Genomic DNA, 16,393 nt, shown 5'->3' on the forward strand with positions numbered 1-16,393 from the left:
TTTCTCTTCTCCAACAAGCTCCCATTTTCTTAGGGTAATGATGAAAAGAACACATGTTCCTCATTTAAGTGTCATTTTCTCTGGTAAGCCCTGCTTGGTTTGGTTCTTATCCCTCCCAAAGAAATTTGAGGTCTTCCCAGTAGTGCCAAAGTACTGAGCCTAAAGTCACATCTTCAGCAGTACTGAAGGAAGGCTGTGAAAAGCTTCACAAAAGCTGCAAAGCAGCAGATTTGGTGCTTGGAGAGAGAAACTCACTAAGTTTGTTAGGAGGCAAGGACCCAATATTTTCTATCCATCCTTCTGCCTGAGGGAAAGATGCAATCGGCACATATTTATGGGGCATGAACCAACAACTTGGTTGTGACATCTCAGGTCAGATCCTTTCTGCTGCTGAGCCTTGAAGAGGTGGGAGGAAGGTTGGGAGCAATGTGCACATATGTACAGATAATTTTCTCCCATGCTTAGGATTTGATATAACTGCATTAGCACCTGCTGAATGGAAAACAGAATTCTTCCTGCCACTTGAATGACAAAGCTACCAAAACAGTGCTGAATATTTCTTTCAAGGTTGATAAAGTAATCTATCACTGCTGGTCACCACTGAGTCTCTGGGAAACCTTCAAATGTAATTTTCCCTGTGTAGGGTTATACTTATTTTGATTTTAAATGAATTGCATCAGCGTGAAACCACCCAAAGAGACACACAAGGAAAGAAAAAGACTTAACTGGTGTGTTTCTGATTGACTGTGTAGTTCAACATTGTGCTGTGAGCTGCATTATCAGTTAAGCTCAGAGTGGGAAGCTCTGGAGGCAAAGCAAGTTATCTAAGCTATATAAGGACAATTAAATTGTGAAGGGATGGGGTCTTTGGCATGGATGAGACAGATAAACCACCAGCTGCTGTATGTCTAGGTGTTAGCATTTACTTAAGAACAAGTCATATCAGAGCTTTTAAAATTAAAACTTGATTATCTCACACCTACACTCACTGTCCCCATGCACTGCATTCACCAGGTCTCAACTTCCCTCCCCACTGGAGGCTGGCATTACCAGCCCTGGCCACTGACTGTCCCTCAGCATTTATCTTCCTGATCTCTGTGATGCTCCCCACAACTGACCATCTTTTTCCCAGCAGGATCTTCACCTTCTTTTTCCCGGTCTCACTTCCTCCTTTGGAAACCACTTCTTTTTGGGAAACCTTTTTTGGAGTCTCCTTTTTGCCCACTGTTTTCCTAACCTTAATTGCCAACACACAGAACAGTAGACTACAGTGGATGAACAGCAAAATCATTTAGTCACCCTCTCTCATGCACACCCAGTCATCTGCTACCAGTCGGCATTCACTCTATAAAGTGATTTTTTCCTATTACAGTTTCAGATGGCAAAAATCAAAGTTTCAGAGTCAGCAGAGCTGTTCTGATATCTGTGAGTTGTCTGACCCTCAGATTCTTTGTCCAAATTCCACAGGCAGAAAAGGGGACTTCAACACTTGTAGGAATCTTTGTTTATCAGAAAACTAATCCTATAGTTGGGAAAGTAATTTTCTTACTTGCTTGAATATTTGTGCGGCTGCTTTAAAACAGGAACATGATTTTTCTCATTAAAATTTTGTGTACAACATTGTTTGAGCATCATGTAAACCCTTCATATAAAGAAGATTTACTGCTTTTCCTCTTAATTTTCCTTGTTTAGTTCAAGCTCCTCTGTGATTACTTTAATGCAGGGGTTTGCCACTGAGGACAATTTGAAATGCAATGCTTGCTACTCCCTAAGCAATAAGGCTACCTAAATTAATTCCAAGCTGGAACAAATTTGAGTGCTCTGCCCCACTTCATATTGATGCAAAAAACAATAGTACAGGGAGAGCAGGGACTGAACAAGAGGGACAATTTCCCAAGTAACCTTGTCATGGATTTAAAAACACACACACACACACACACACACACACACACACACACACACACATACACACACATATATAACATGTATGTATGCCTTTCTGCCTTCTATATTAACTTCCAATGAGCTCAGTTTCTGATATTTCTGATATCACCCCTTTCATAGCTTCTTTTTTTCCCTGTGGTGAATTATGCCACTAAAATGCAATGTCAGAATGATATTTGCATGTCTAATCTCAAACTTTGGCAAGTTTTGTTTCTTATCTCTTGCTTCACACTTCTTCCTCAGGCAGTTTCACAGGTTTGATAGAAAGAATTCTGATGAGCCTTCATGGGTCCTTGTCTTATACTGCATATCATCAGTAAAATGAATCCTTTGGAAAATAATTCTAGAAAAGTGTTCCAGATCCTCCACCACCTCCATAGCTCTTTGGAAAGTAAGCACGTGGGGTTTGCAATATTTAGTAGCAGCAAGGGGTGGCTTTTTGTTCTTATCAGAGACATATTGACAGTACAGCTCTCCTCTGCATCCTGCTGAGGCACAGGGGCCATCCACTGGCTTGTCACTGCTGACACCTGCAGCACCCCTGGGCTTTGGGAGGGTTTGCTGCTCTGCCTCCTGACCTCTGCTGTGTGTGATCTGAGTTGATCACAGCCTGCAGAAACACAGCCACAGGCAGAACCAGAGGATATCAGCAGCTCTGGCTGTTCTGAGCTGGAGCTGGGCAGATGATGAATTGATGCAGGCAGAGGCACCGTGGCAGCAGCAGGGCACTGTGTGCGCCAAGGGGCTGGGCTCTGTCTCTGTGTCTGATTTGTGTCAGCAGGCCACAGCTGAGGTCAAAGTGCTTTTCACATGGATGGGAAAACAAATATTATCAGAAGACATATCCAAAAGATACCTTCTGGGAAGAAAAAAAAAAAAAAGCTGAAGGATAAGAAGCTTTGCCTAGACATGGCCTCCAGCTTCTGACCTACCCTCCTCTCTGGACCCCAAGTGGCTGTCTGGGCAGGGGAAGGGGAGAGGAGAAAAGGATCAGCTGCATCTCAGGGCCACAGCTCAGCTTGACCTCATGCTCTGAAATTCACAGTAAATCCCTGTACCAGCTCTGCTGCTGACTCTCTGTGCCAAAGCAGACAGGAGTAAATAACACCAATAACATGTTCCAGGCAGGAAGTCAAGGAAACTCCATGCAGGATGTCAGCAGAGATGAGAAGAGAGGCCACTGCTCATTGAGTCCAAACTTACCCTGACCCACACACCCAGGCTAGAGAGAGAGTTAGAGAAGACAGAGATATGTGGACCTTTAAAGATCACCTGAAAGCAATTAAAAAAATAAAGGTCATAATAGCCACCAGAACTTTGACCTGAAATGGGTAATGCCTACAGGTGTACAGGTGTTTTTCTGTCTTTTAATCAGACTTCAGGACATAATAAACATTGAGGTTTTTTATTTTCCACATACCTGTGTTAGTTTTCCTACCATAGTGTCTAGACCAGTTAGGAAAATTAATATATTCTTTCATGTAGTTAACAATTCACAAGAAAAGTATTTATTTCAGCAAACACTGCCTCTTTTCCCCCACCTTTTGAAATGAAAAGGAAATTACCAAATTTCATCATTTTAGCTACAAGATTTATTTGTGTGGCCTGTTACCTAAAGCTGTGTCTGACACTAGAAGATGGTTTAGGTGGGTGAACACCCTACACTCTGCAATGGGCCTGCTGCTGCTATAACTGGGTATTTTAATTTTCTCCAGGCAACAAGGCTCTGCTATCACATGAACATTTTAGAGCACAGTTTGATCTGTCAGCCCAAGTTCTTATTTCCCTAAACCTCCAAGATAAGAGCCAGGATTAGCCCAGGACCATTTAAAAGGTGAAAGTAAATGAGTCACTGCTGTTTCCTGCTTGGCTGTAGATGAAGTTGGCAGGGAGCTGCGTCTATGGGAAGCAGAGGTGAGTATTTGGTGTGACTGCAGCTGATCCCAGCACAAATGAGGAAAGCTGGGGGAAGAGAAGGAGGAGGAGATGGAGGTGGTGGAGGTGGAAGAGCAGTCAGTGCTCAGCTCTGGGTACTACCAGGGAGATGCAAATGCTGGACTGAGAATTCATGCCAGAGCAGATAATCATGTGAGAGTGCTGAAACAAGAAAACATGCAACTTGGAGCTCTGCCATATTTTTAGATATGAGTAGTTAATTACAGAATCTGGCCTTCTGTTCCCTCACATGCTCAATGTCAGAAGAATTTCCTTGGTTTTAGTGGGGAAAAGGGAGTGCTTGATTCCAGTTCCTGCAGGGGTGTTGTGTGACAGCTTGGTGTTCTTGCAAACATTGGGTTAGCAGGCTATAACTTAAACACTCCAGCATAAAAGGCAGATGAGATTTTAGTTGCCAGACCACTGAAATTGTTGTGTACATGCAGTACCATGTTCCAGGGGATGGTGAGTTCCCAGGTGCCAGGGAATGTCCCACTGCAATTCTGTTGTGGCTCAGAAATGGAGTGCTGTTATGTAGGCACTTGAGGGAATATGCTTTTTTTATTACCAAGAGATACCTTAGTGACTTGGTTAAAGGATCTTTTCACCCTCCATTTGGGGTTTCTTCAGAAATAGGTGTTACAGTAATAGAACTGATCCCATTTTCTCCATCAGCTCACAGACATCAGTGTCAGTTCTGGGAGGTATTTGCAGTTTAATAACTAACCAGTCAAAAGCTTCAGTCTCTCCCAGTGCTCAGCAAAACTTCCTGCCAGGCAGCTTTTCCTCATGCCTAGTGAACACTAATTCACCTCTCTGCAGCAGCCTCTTAGGCGCATTTGAAGGAGGAAACGCTGTCCTCAGTCTTCCCTACTAATCCCAGTTATTCCAGCCTTTCCTATATTTTAGATCTCTGATGAGCCCCTTTTTTGTAGACTTTCTCCAGTTTTCCCTGATTTTTTATCTGTGGTGTTCAACTGGATATATTCCAGTTGTATTTTAAACAACTACAGTGAAGTGATACATACCTGTATCTCCACAGCTGAGTGCCCTTCATGCATATTGATATTTATAGTTTACATAAATCAAGTTTCTTTTCAGCAGAAGGTTGCAAGTGTTCCTTATTTTGCAGTTTTTGCAGTTCATTATTCCTGTGCACGTCTCCCTCAATTTATTTTCCAAATCAGCTCATTTAAGATGACTTTTATATTCATGTTCTGATTCTGTGCTACAACTCCATCCAGGCTATAACTTCATCATTTAGGTTTTTAATGCGAGTGCAGTTTTTCAAATAATAATTTGAGGGAGGAAGACACAGTGACTTATTTGCAGGTGTTATGAGATTGTGCCCTAGCACAAGGGGCACTGGGAAAAGAAAGTACAAAATGATATTTTTAAGATACAATATCAAAAACCAGTTATCGTTGATGAAAAATGAGTGAGCTTTCAGTGCTGAGTAAGACCAGGTGGAGAGGAGCAGGCAGGCTGAGCCCTAACATGAGGGTGTTTTGATGTGAGAAGGACTTGAAAAGTACAGAGAAAAGATGAGGTGAAAACAGCATCAGTCTATGGAAACATCCTGTATCTGTGTTTTTTGGGACTTAAACTGGAGGAAATGACCTTTACATGATGAGTGTGCATATGAAAGTGTAGCATGCTTGCACTTGGATAGTTTATTTGCTTTTTGACTGATTTTGGGGTTGAAATGGGATATCCACATCTGGGATAAATGAGTTGTGCTGATTCTGCTGGGATTCATGGTTGTACTGCTAAATACAGGGAAGTTTGTCATGCTCAAAGAGAAAAATGTAGGGTTAAGCGGGATTTGATGTGATGGCCAAGGATAGTGTATTGATGATCTTGTAAGACTAAAATAAGAAATATAAAAGATGAGTAGTGAAGACTGAGAGGACAGATAATGTTTTCAAATCAAAACTCACCTCTGGCACTATCATGCTTTCAATTTTAATTTTTGAAAGGGAATAAATATATCAGTCATCTTAAAAATAGCTTTCTATGGCAAGCCAAACTGGCCTTTGCAAGAAAAGAAATTTTGATAATTCGGAGAAGCCTGATTGGAAAAGATGTGGCCAACCTCTCTCTGTGGTCATGCTCTCATCAGAGGAGGGGTTTGGTTTGACTGTTTTTACTGACAGAATGTGTCTCACTTCAACTGATGGTTGCCTTTTTCTCTGTAAAGGATGTGGGGAGTGGGATGGCTGGTAAATCATCCACATAAATGGCATAAATTGAATGACTCTGGTTTCACTGGGTTTACTATGATTTTATGGCACACTAGCTTCATTTATTGTCTCGTGTTATTTTAGCATAAATATGAAGTGCACAACAGGAGTAAATGACTGGTAGATGTAGCAAATCCATCAGGACTGGCCTTTGGAGTCAAACAACAAACATCAGAGACTGTTTCCTGCATTTTATTTGCATCTGAATCCTGGACCAACACCAGCTCTTCCCAAACACTGATTGGTTTTTCTCAAGGTGCTTCCTTGGATAAAATATCCTGAAATATGGATTCTGAAGGGATGATAAAAGTACAGATCTCCTCTTCCAGCACCTGTAAAATGTCGTGCTTAAGTTTAATACTTTTGTGTTCTCTCAACTTCCCCTGGGAAAAAAAAAAAACCAAAACAAAAAAACAACCTTTTTAAAAATTGTTATTCTGAATCCATTTTTTTAAATGACTGAAAAGGTTTTTTGAAATGGATTCTCTGGGCAACCTGTGCTGAAGCCTCACCACCTTTACATGGAACAATTTCCTCCCAATATCCCATCTAACCCTCAGTGTGAAGCCCTTCCTCCTTGCCTTGTCCAGACCCCTGTCCAAAGTATCTTTCTAGCTCTCCTGAGCCCCTTCAGGTGTGAAAGGGGTTCTAAGGTCTCCCCAGAGCCTTTTGTTCTCCAGGCTGAACACCCAAAACCATCATACTTCAGAACTTAAAAGGAAACTCAGGAAATCTGTGGTATTACGATGAGTATCTGGTTTGCTAAGGAGTTCTGCATATCTCTTTTGGGTTCAGTTTCTTCCTTTGAAAAGCAAAGGCATTTTGTTACTGATCTCTTTTATAAAGAGCTCAAGAACTGAAAATTATTAATACATAAAAATACCCCTATCTTTGGCTAAAAAAAAATAGCACGAAGAGTTGAGCCTGTAGGTATTGTTCCAACTAGCAATTTACATCTCATTATCTTCTAGAATATTAACTTTCATCACATAGTGGATTCTCCTTACACTGTTTCCTTTCATACTTAGGTTGACTGTAATACAAAATCACAGGAAAAATCTCTCTTGTTCAGTTCAAATTAATTGTGCTGTAGTTGAGGGATTTAGATAAATTGATACTTCACCCCCATCATCTTTGGACCTGCAGAGGGTGGAAGAAAGAAAGATGAGATTTTATCCTAATATTTTGCTTTGAAAATGAAAAAGTATATGTAATTATTTTCTTCTGCTCTATATGATTCTGTGAAGGCAAACCATAAAGGGCTGTGCTGCTGAGGGCTGGGCTCATAGGGCGATAAGGCCTTTACCTCAGAACATGTCAATTCTCCTCCCAGTGAATCATGATGGAATGTTTGGGGGAAAAGGACACAGGTTCTGGTGCTGAGCTAGCCTGGCAGCCCTACAGAGGCACAGCTATCCCTGGTGTGTGGGTTGTGTCTGTCTGGGTTATTCTCCTTGCACAGGCCTGGCCTCCATCACACGCGGATCGCGCTGATCACTGGATCAGCAAGACGGGAGGTGATTGCCTTGGCTCCCTCCCCCAAAAAAAAGCATTTTAAGCACATGGTCAGCAGCAAAAAAAATGTTGATCTTTTCAAGTGGCTCATCCTTGTGCCTTTGCAGGGAGCTGGACCAATTCTGACATTCTGCTTATGGGCTCAACCCAATAAGAACCCGAACCCACCGCTGGAGATGCTGAGGGCGAACTCACAGGAGGCAGCTTTAGGTTCACTAAAAACTTGCACTTTGTAAAGGGAAAAGACTGTCACAGTCCCACTTTCCTAATTTTAAGGACCAAATATTGGAAATCAGAATAATTCAGATGATTCAGAATAATCTTAGTGATTTAGCGTACTGTTCTTATGCTTCTTTGAAAGTATTTTTTTAAGGAACAAGTCCCATCTCTCCTGTCTCTGTTTCCCTGTAATTCACTCATTTGGCTTGATGCTTTACAATGCTGTAAGCATCACAATTAGCATGATACCAACATATAAAGAGACTTCTGATATTAATAATCCTTCTGGCCACCTGAGCTATCTTTTGCAGATTTTGTTTCACATTTTCTCTTTTACAAACATGTGTCTACACAGTTGTAGAAGATAGTTATGGTTTATTGAAGAGTTGTTTAATAAAAACTTTTATTTTCCCCCTCAAAAATCCTCTCCCCCCTGGATTATTAGAGGAAGAGGCAGCTTTTAATTGGAATAGAGAACCAGAAGTTTCCTGCTTTCCCTGTTACATGGTTTCTGAATCCTTTAAAAAATATAATTTAATCAATAGATGAAGCTAAAAAGAGGTTTGAAGTGTTGAGGATTTTTTTTACCAAAACTACTACAACCAGTCAATAGCCCCATCTACTACAATTTCATCTTCCCATCTTCAGACCTTTAAATGTTTTCCTGCAGAACAGTCATTGCAGAAGCACAAATTTAACCTTAATGTTTTCCTTGGTCAGTTTTGTTGGTTCCACTAAAGATGCAAAGCAAGCATAGTGCCAACAGGCAAAATGAAGGATCCCTCTGCCACCTAAGTGACACAGATACTCCTGTTCCAGAGCAGGCTTTAGAGAAGAAATACTTGTCTTTGAAATGGACCATGATAATAAACTTCCAAATTCCCCTATGTTTAGTTGCAAATTGCAGCAATATCATTGCTGGGGTAGCTCATTCCTTCTCTCCAGACAGGAATGGAGGGTGCTGCTTTCATGGCCTTTATGATAAATGAGTGTGTACAAATTCCCAGCTCCTATTCAGAATGGTATTTTCAAATGTAAGGTATCCTCCTAAAGGGCTAGGCAGTTAATTTTCTCATCTCTGCTTCAACTTCAACAGAAGCAGAAAACTCATTTCTCTCTTTGAAAATTGTAATTTAAAACAAGAAAAAGAGCAAACTTCCTTACAAAGAGAGGCATTTTGTTAGATCTGAATGTTAAAATGAAACCCAAAGTTAATTCAGGAGCAACTATGATTTCTTTCTATTATTTTTTTCTGCATCATTTATATGCAGATTGAAGGTACTTTTCAGCAAGTGTCAATGGAGAGAGGACTAATGACACCTCAGGGGTATTAGGGAAAAATCCTCACCTGAGAAAGAACACAGACATCAACTGAACCAAACTGCTGTGGATTTTCAGTTTATGCAAACTGTTTCGAACACCCCAGCTTCTCAGTGAGGTCTCTAAAGGGCATCAATCAGAACAGCTCCATTGAAGTTCCTGTCAATAAATTGGGGTGTACCTTAGCCTTTGGCTTTTTCCTTTTAACAATAAAGCCTCCAACCTGATGAGAAAGCACTGCAGGTCATTTCTGTAATGTCTTCAATAAGTACATAGGTAGTTATTTCCTCTGTTGTTTGCATGTTTTTTCCTATTTAATTACTATTACTTTTATCTACACAAGTGTTTAATTTCTTACACAGAAACACAGAATGACTAGGGTAGGAAAAGCCCTTGAAGATCATCTTGTTCCAACCCTCCTGTCATTTTAATTTCTGTAACATACCAAAAATAAGTTTCCCAGTTAACTAAAATTACAAATATTTACTTCATGTGACTGTTTATCTAATACATTCTTTTACTCATCATGAAAATGAGAGGTGGAAAACAACAAACAGAATTTTGCTAAATACAAATCTGGGCATTCCTAATTCTACACAATTGTGTTGCTGCTGCAACATGGATTTCTTTCTGCATGCTTTCATATTTTATTATGCTTTAGGAGTTGAAACTCTTTTTATTCTCACTTTCCCAAATGTCTCACTTTTGGGACACATGATTTTATCCATTTGCCTCAATCATACATTATGATGATGATTGATGATGATGATGATGATGATGATGATGATGATGATGATGATTATTATTATTATTATTATTATTATTATTATTATTATTATTATTATTTTACTAGTGATAAAACTAAGTTGCTTTGCTTCAGTTTCTTTAAAATGAGCAGACACAAGTTTTCTATGTTAGACATTCAAAAAGAATGAGATGGAATAGTACTTCTCTCCAGAAAGATATTCTCTATGTATTTGTCATAGTGATGAACTGTATTTTCAAAGTAGCAGTATACTGGATAACAACACAAAAGACTTGAATATAAGGTCAGTTTTTCCAAGTGGCTCTGTCAAGTCAGTCCATGTGATAATCACTCTTTATCTTAATTTTCCTGCTTATGCACCATTACCACACGAATTTAGACTCCAAGCTGGTTGATGTAGAAATTGTCTCCTAATGCACTGCACACAAAGAGAGGCTTTTCCTACACTGGAACCTCCTCTTATTTACTGATAAAGAAAAAATCTGTTACGGTTCTTCTGAAATATCCCAGATATACTGGATAGGGAAGTGAGGAAAGGGGACTTCCAAGTCTTATCTGCCTTATAGCAAAGTGCACCTGAGATACGATAAAAGACTTTCTCTAAGGCTGATCACAGCTTGTTTGCGTTCTGGTTCCAAGTCCTGAATCATCACCACACCTATTCCATACAGCCATCTAGAGGAGTCAGTTGAGAGCACAATTTAAAATAATGAGCCAATCACAGTTAATTTTCTTGGTATTTACTGTAATAACATTAATTTTGATGAACCCCTCCATTATTAATGTGAATGTCACAAGTGCTTTTATAGTATTTTCACTTGGATTCCATATTAATTACCTGGACTGTTAATCTAAAGTGTCACTACAGGAATATAATAGAACATAACTATGAGGGGAAAAGATTTCTTAGTCAATGGGAAGGTATGAGCTAAAAAAAAAAAAAAATTACCTTTGCTCACTGATTTCTCAGGCACAGTGAGGTGTCAGTGCCTTGGACAGAGTCATGGTCCCATAATGGATGCCATTTACTCTTCTGCAATGTGATGATACATGGCTGGATTACCATTTGAACTCATCCCTCTTTATATGTAATGGACATAAATTGCATTTATGTTTTCTTTATAGCCCACTTTAGTGCCATCATGGAAAAAGCTTTAGAACAAATGAGAGCAGACCCACATTTCTTATCTAGTTTTCAAAACATGGATCAACTTGACTTTTTCTTAGGAGTTCAAAGCTAGCAGGGTATCCAAAAAAAGGACAACATTTCCATCTGTGAGAAGCATCATATCAGGTTTCTATAGCATGAGAGCTGTAAAGCTAATCTCTCCTATGGTTTCTGTCCAGTGCCCCTAATCATCCTCTTTATGAATCCTTCATATTGCAAGGGAGCACTATATAATTCACTAACTGAGCAATATCTGTTATATATACTTTCCTTTTATGAGCCATTCCATGCCCCCTTAATGCAGATTATCCCAGATAATTTAAATTCCAGGAAAAAGCACTCTTCACCTCTTCTATTTTATTTTTTTAAACCAGGGCTTAAAACCAGTGGGATAGAGATGGATTAAAAGCATCATTGTTAATGTGTACGATTACTCTGCTTGATACCCCTCTCTCTCAGACTTTATGGTTGTCAAACATTTTTATTGACATAATCTAAAATTCTGTCTTATTCCATTGCTGCACTCCTGGAGGTCACTTTACCAGCCACTGCTTCAGACCCACAGCTTCTGTTCTCTAGATTTTCCTTCTGATGCCCAGATGCAGAGCTGGAGGATCCAATGAGCCAGTATCCTTTGTGTGCTGCCACGGTATCACTGTAAATTACTCATCTGGACCCCTTGTTTGCTCCTTACTTTCCCAGCACCAGAAGAGCCTTTCTAACCCTTCCATGTCTCAAATCCCTGAGTGATTTTCCTTTACAGTCTAACACACTCATGTCTTGTCTCCACTCGCGTGCTTCCATCTTCTTTTCTTGCCTGTCTCCAAGCTTCCCTCTGCTTTTTGCTTTCTTTCTCTGAGTGCTTAACTTACTAAGGAAGAAAACAGAAAGCCAAACATGCACCCACATGCCTTGCTCTGATATCCTGGTGTGTTTTTGGCATTTACAAAACCCTCATCACCCCTGTCCCTGATGGTCAGCACAGATCTGGGCCTCATATAAAAGGAAATTCTATGCACAACTTCTCTGCTTCCAAAGGAGAAGCTTCCACTTAGAGTATGATTTGAATGCAGATTTTTATGAGCTGCTTAATTATTCTTCATAAGCAGAAGGTGGTCCATGTGCCATCTCTGCTAAGATCTGTGCCCTATGAGCTGTCTGCCTGCAGAGGTTTGACTCCTGCTTTGTCTTGACTGATGGAAAACTGACAACAAATGCATTGTTTTAACTCCAGAAGAATCCATATCACCAATTTTCTGTGTGGTTTCTTCTCAGATTTAGGAAATATCAGCTTTTATCTGCTTTCATCAGACAATACCCCATCTTATATGGAAAAATCTGAGCGTGTTTAGCGTCTGTCAACACCAACTTCACCACAGTGCTGCTGAAAAACAGTGATGAATAAGTGAGAGAAAGATATGAAAGCATAATAAGTCTTATCTATCTCTCCTAACACATCCGTGTTGAGGAATTATGAAGACCCCTTTTCTCAGTCTCAGCCTCTAAGATCACAAACCTTGTCAGTCAAGCTTCTAAAACCCAGGGTTGCTAAACATGTTACAGTATTATGATGATGTAACAGATGGCAGGGAGCAAGACACCAACAGAATGTGGTTATATCCTAAGGAAACTATTTTAAAATATGGCAAACACATCAAGAGCTCCTTTCACATATTCTTCCAGGCCTAACAGCAAAATACTCTAACAGCTCAGCAAGAATATTAGTGAAGCTCAGTAAAATTAAATGTTGGAAACTGCTTTTTCCAACTCTGATAGAAGCTACCACCTACATGTAGAATAGTAAGATCTTTACGTTACAGCTGGATTTCTTAAAAGAGAAGCAGGAGTTGCCAAGCACATTAATTATTATGGAAAAGATTTATTGATGATTTTAAACTTGGGTGAGAGATTGGCTGCATCAACTGAGCTGATGTGCCACTGCTTGAGAGAGGGTTTTATTTTAAAGGAAATGACCTTTCTAGTCACTGTGGGCTGCCCTCATCACTTCTTATGGTCTTTACAGAGTTTCACATGCCAGAGGAGGACATAGTTTACCTTGTGTATTTTTTGCAAAAGCAGAAGGGCTACATCAATTTACAACATCCAAAAATCTGCTTCTTTTGCCCGGTTGTCTCTCACAATGAAGTACAGCAGGATTTTCAGTGTTGACAGCTCACAGTTTTATTATGAACCTTGTTTTCATTACTGTCTTCTGCACAGAATTTTAAAAAAAGTTTTTACTTTATGAAATCACCCTTTCAAAAAATGATTCACCTTAACAGCAGGGAAAATTTGAAAGGGCCCCAAATTAGTGATCAAATTCATCCAAAGGCATACAGTTCTTAATACATAAAATAACAAAATAATATTTAAAATAACCAAATTAGTGATCAAACTCACCCAAAGGTATAAAGTTCTTAATCTTTAAAATAACAAAATATAAAATTTAAGCCTTTTTTGTGAATGCTTTTTATTTTCAGTCACCTTTTGATATTTCTGCTTCCAATGAGGTCTCTTGGGCTGACTGGGAAGCTGAGTCAAAGAGCAATTAGCCAAAAGGTGTCAAGGGTGTCAGTATACTCAGTGCTGACATGAGAAATCTGGGATTATCCAGCAATCAGACACTCCAGTGGTAGCCCACTGCCTCAATGTCTGACAGTTCCAAAGGCACCAACATGTTCCTGGAGGGCAGGAACAAGGTCTCCATGGAGAAAACCCTCCACAGAGTCAATCCTTTAACTGAGCAGCTCAGAATTGCCACCCAGAATAAGAAGAAAAATACATTTATTATACTCCTCCCTTTCAATTTTCTCATTTTGCTGCTCTTTTATCAGCTACCAGAAAATGCCCCTTCTATCAGCATATTACTGCAGAGACATTGTGTGAAGTGCTGGGAACAGACTGAGCAGAGCTGAGAGCTTATTAGTGATGGACTTAACCAATTAATAAGCATGCATTCTCTGCTCTCTGAAAGCCAGAATGGAAATACTTTGGGCTCCAATTCCTCTTGCTCATGATATATTTCTTCTTCACTTTTGCTTTGTGGGGTCTCTGATTCATGGCTGCTTTATACAATGTTAGCATATACACTAATTAAAAAGGATTTATCAGGTTGAGCTCATGATGACTGAAGAATCCCTTCTCTCTTGGCAACGTTTGAATATTTGACTAGCTCATTAATGCTTCTGCTTTTTCTCTTTGTAAGAGGAGACTGAAAAATGAAAGAAGGGATTTTCTGTGCAGCTTTAGATGAAAGGTTGGTTCATTTATTTTTAAAGCTGTCTAAAGGGGTTAAGCCCTACTCTGATTTACACCAAAGGGCAACATATAACCCCTCAGCAAAATAATTACTCATTTACATTGACAGGCACCATTTATTTGCAGGATTTCTTCAATGCAAACAAGAGAAAAATTTATATGACGTTTTTCCCTTTAGAGGGCGTAAAATTGGCAGAGCTCTTCTGATTCTCTGGGAATCAGGAGTTACCTAAGTTGACCTGGTTTTGATATTTCAGACCATCATAATCTTCAAATTACAGGAAAATACCCTTATTTATGCCTGGGGACTTGACCCTTGAGTTTAAAAAAATTGTCCAGTACTTAACTCTTATTCTGCCACTATTCACACACCCCTCCAAGCTAAATTACTCCAGAATTACTCCTTGCCACAGGTGAAGTCCCTGCATCTTCAGAAATGGAATGCCCATATAATAGTTATAAGTTTCAAAGTAATTTAATGTATCTAAAATTTACACATATATTTTAAAAATGCCTTGTATCAGAGATAATCTTTGATGTTTGGCTGGATTATTAACTCATGAAGATTGTAACCCTGAGAGTTTTAAGTGCCCACTATGTCTTCCTTTTTATTCTTTCCAAAGTGCTTGAAAGGTCCCACTGAGTCAATTACAGACAGTACCTCTTAATAATGTCTTCTTCCTGGCACATCATTGTTTTCCTTTATGTTTATTTCAAAAGGTTAAATTAAACAGGAGAGTAGAGATAAATCCACATTATGAATTATAAAACGTTACCACATGCTCCTGAGAATGCCTGGAATTTTGATGGGAAGGATTTAGTGAAGCAGTGCCCTGGGGAAGTCAGTGCCAGAGAAAGCCAGGATTGTTTAAGTCAGAGGAAAGCTGGGTGCATGAACTTTGCTGTTTACAAGTTTATTTTTTCCTGGTGCCAAACATCCTCTTGCTTGCTGACTCCAGTGGTTCCGTTTGCCTGAAAATCCCTGCATGGTGTAGAAGATTAGGTGGATGCCAAAGAAAAGTGGAACAAGTCCCAGTGGTTGTGAATCCTCAGGAAAAGATGATTTTGACACCATCCAGGACTGATTTAGGTCCTGACCCTTCTTTCAGCAAGGTGATCCTTGGAAAACCCTCCAGCTCTGTGATTATCTGAAGTTACAGGATGGAGTTACATTGTGGGGAGGAGAGAGTTGCTGCTTCATGGGAATAGCAACAGTGAGCATCTGAATGCTCCAACTGAATCCCATAACCTTTCCTGGTGCTGCACCTCTTTGGAATGATAACTTTGCAAACTCTTCACTGTGTGACTTTGAGCTTTATCTTCACTGTGGACTATGAAACACTGGCCACATCTCTCACACCAGAGTTGCATCTCATAATGATTGAAATATTATATACATATTGCCTTTGAGTGAGTACATAAAGCACCTTATGAGCCTTCCAAATATAAAAGGTGATATAAAAGGAAATAGTAATATGCCCGCATAAATATTAAGGGAAAACTGACACTTCCCTTTTATAAAAGCAATATCCATTCATGACTTAATATTTTCTGGAATATACTGAAAGATAAAATCTGCATGTCCACATTTTATGACTATATTCTTGTTTACAGAATTTCACTTGGATGTTCCTCACCCTCCTCCTTTCTTCCTCTCCTCCCCAGTAAATAATTAAAAGCAATATGGCTTGTAAACCTGTTGAGTACAGGACTTCCTGAAATTCTTTTCAAAAAAGGTCAGGAAGGAGAGATTTGTTCTGAGAAGCAAGTGATGAGAAATGAAAGGAAAAACATCAGTTTTTTATGCTACAAATAGAAGAACATGGTGCTGAATCTTAGAAGCAGGCAGCAGCAATAAATGTCAGACATAGTGAGTAATAAACTCTATCTCCAAGAGTATGAGGAGTAGCCAGTGTGTTATGCAGGTCATCATTCCTTCATTGTCCTCTTTTCAGCTTTCCCATTGCACATGGACACCTGAAACCAATGAAGTAAAAAAAAAACCCAAAAAAACAAAACAAAACA

The sequence above is a fragment of the Taeniopygia guttata genome, chromosome 6 (assembly GCF_048771995.1).
Source record: "Taeniopygia guttata chromosome 6, bTaeGut7.mat, whole genome shotgun sequence".
NCBI lineage: Eukaryota > Metazoa > Chordata > Aves > Passeriformes > Estrildidae > Taeniopygia > Taeniopygia guttata.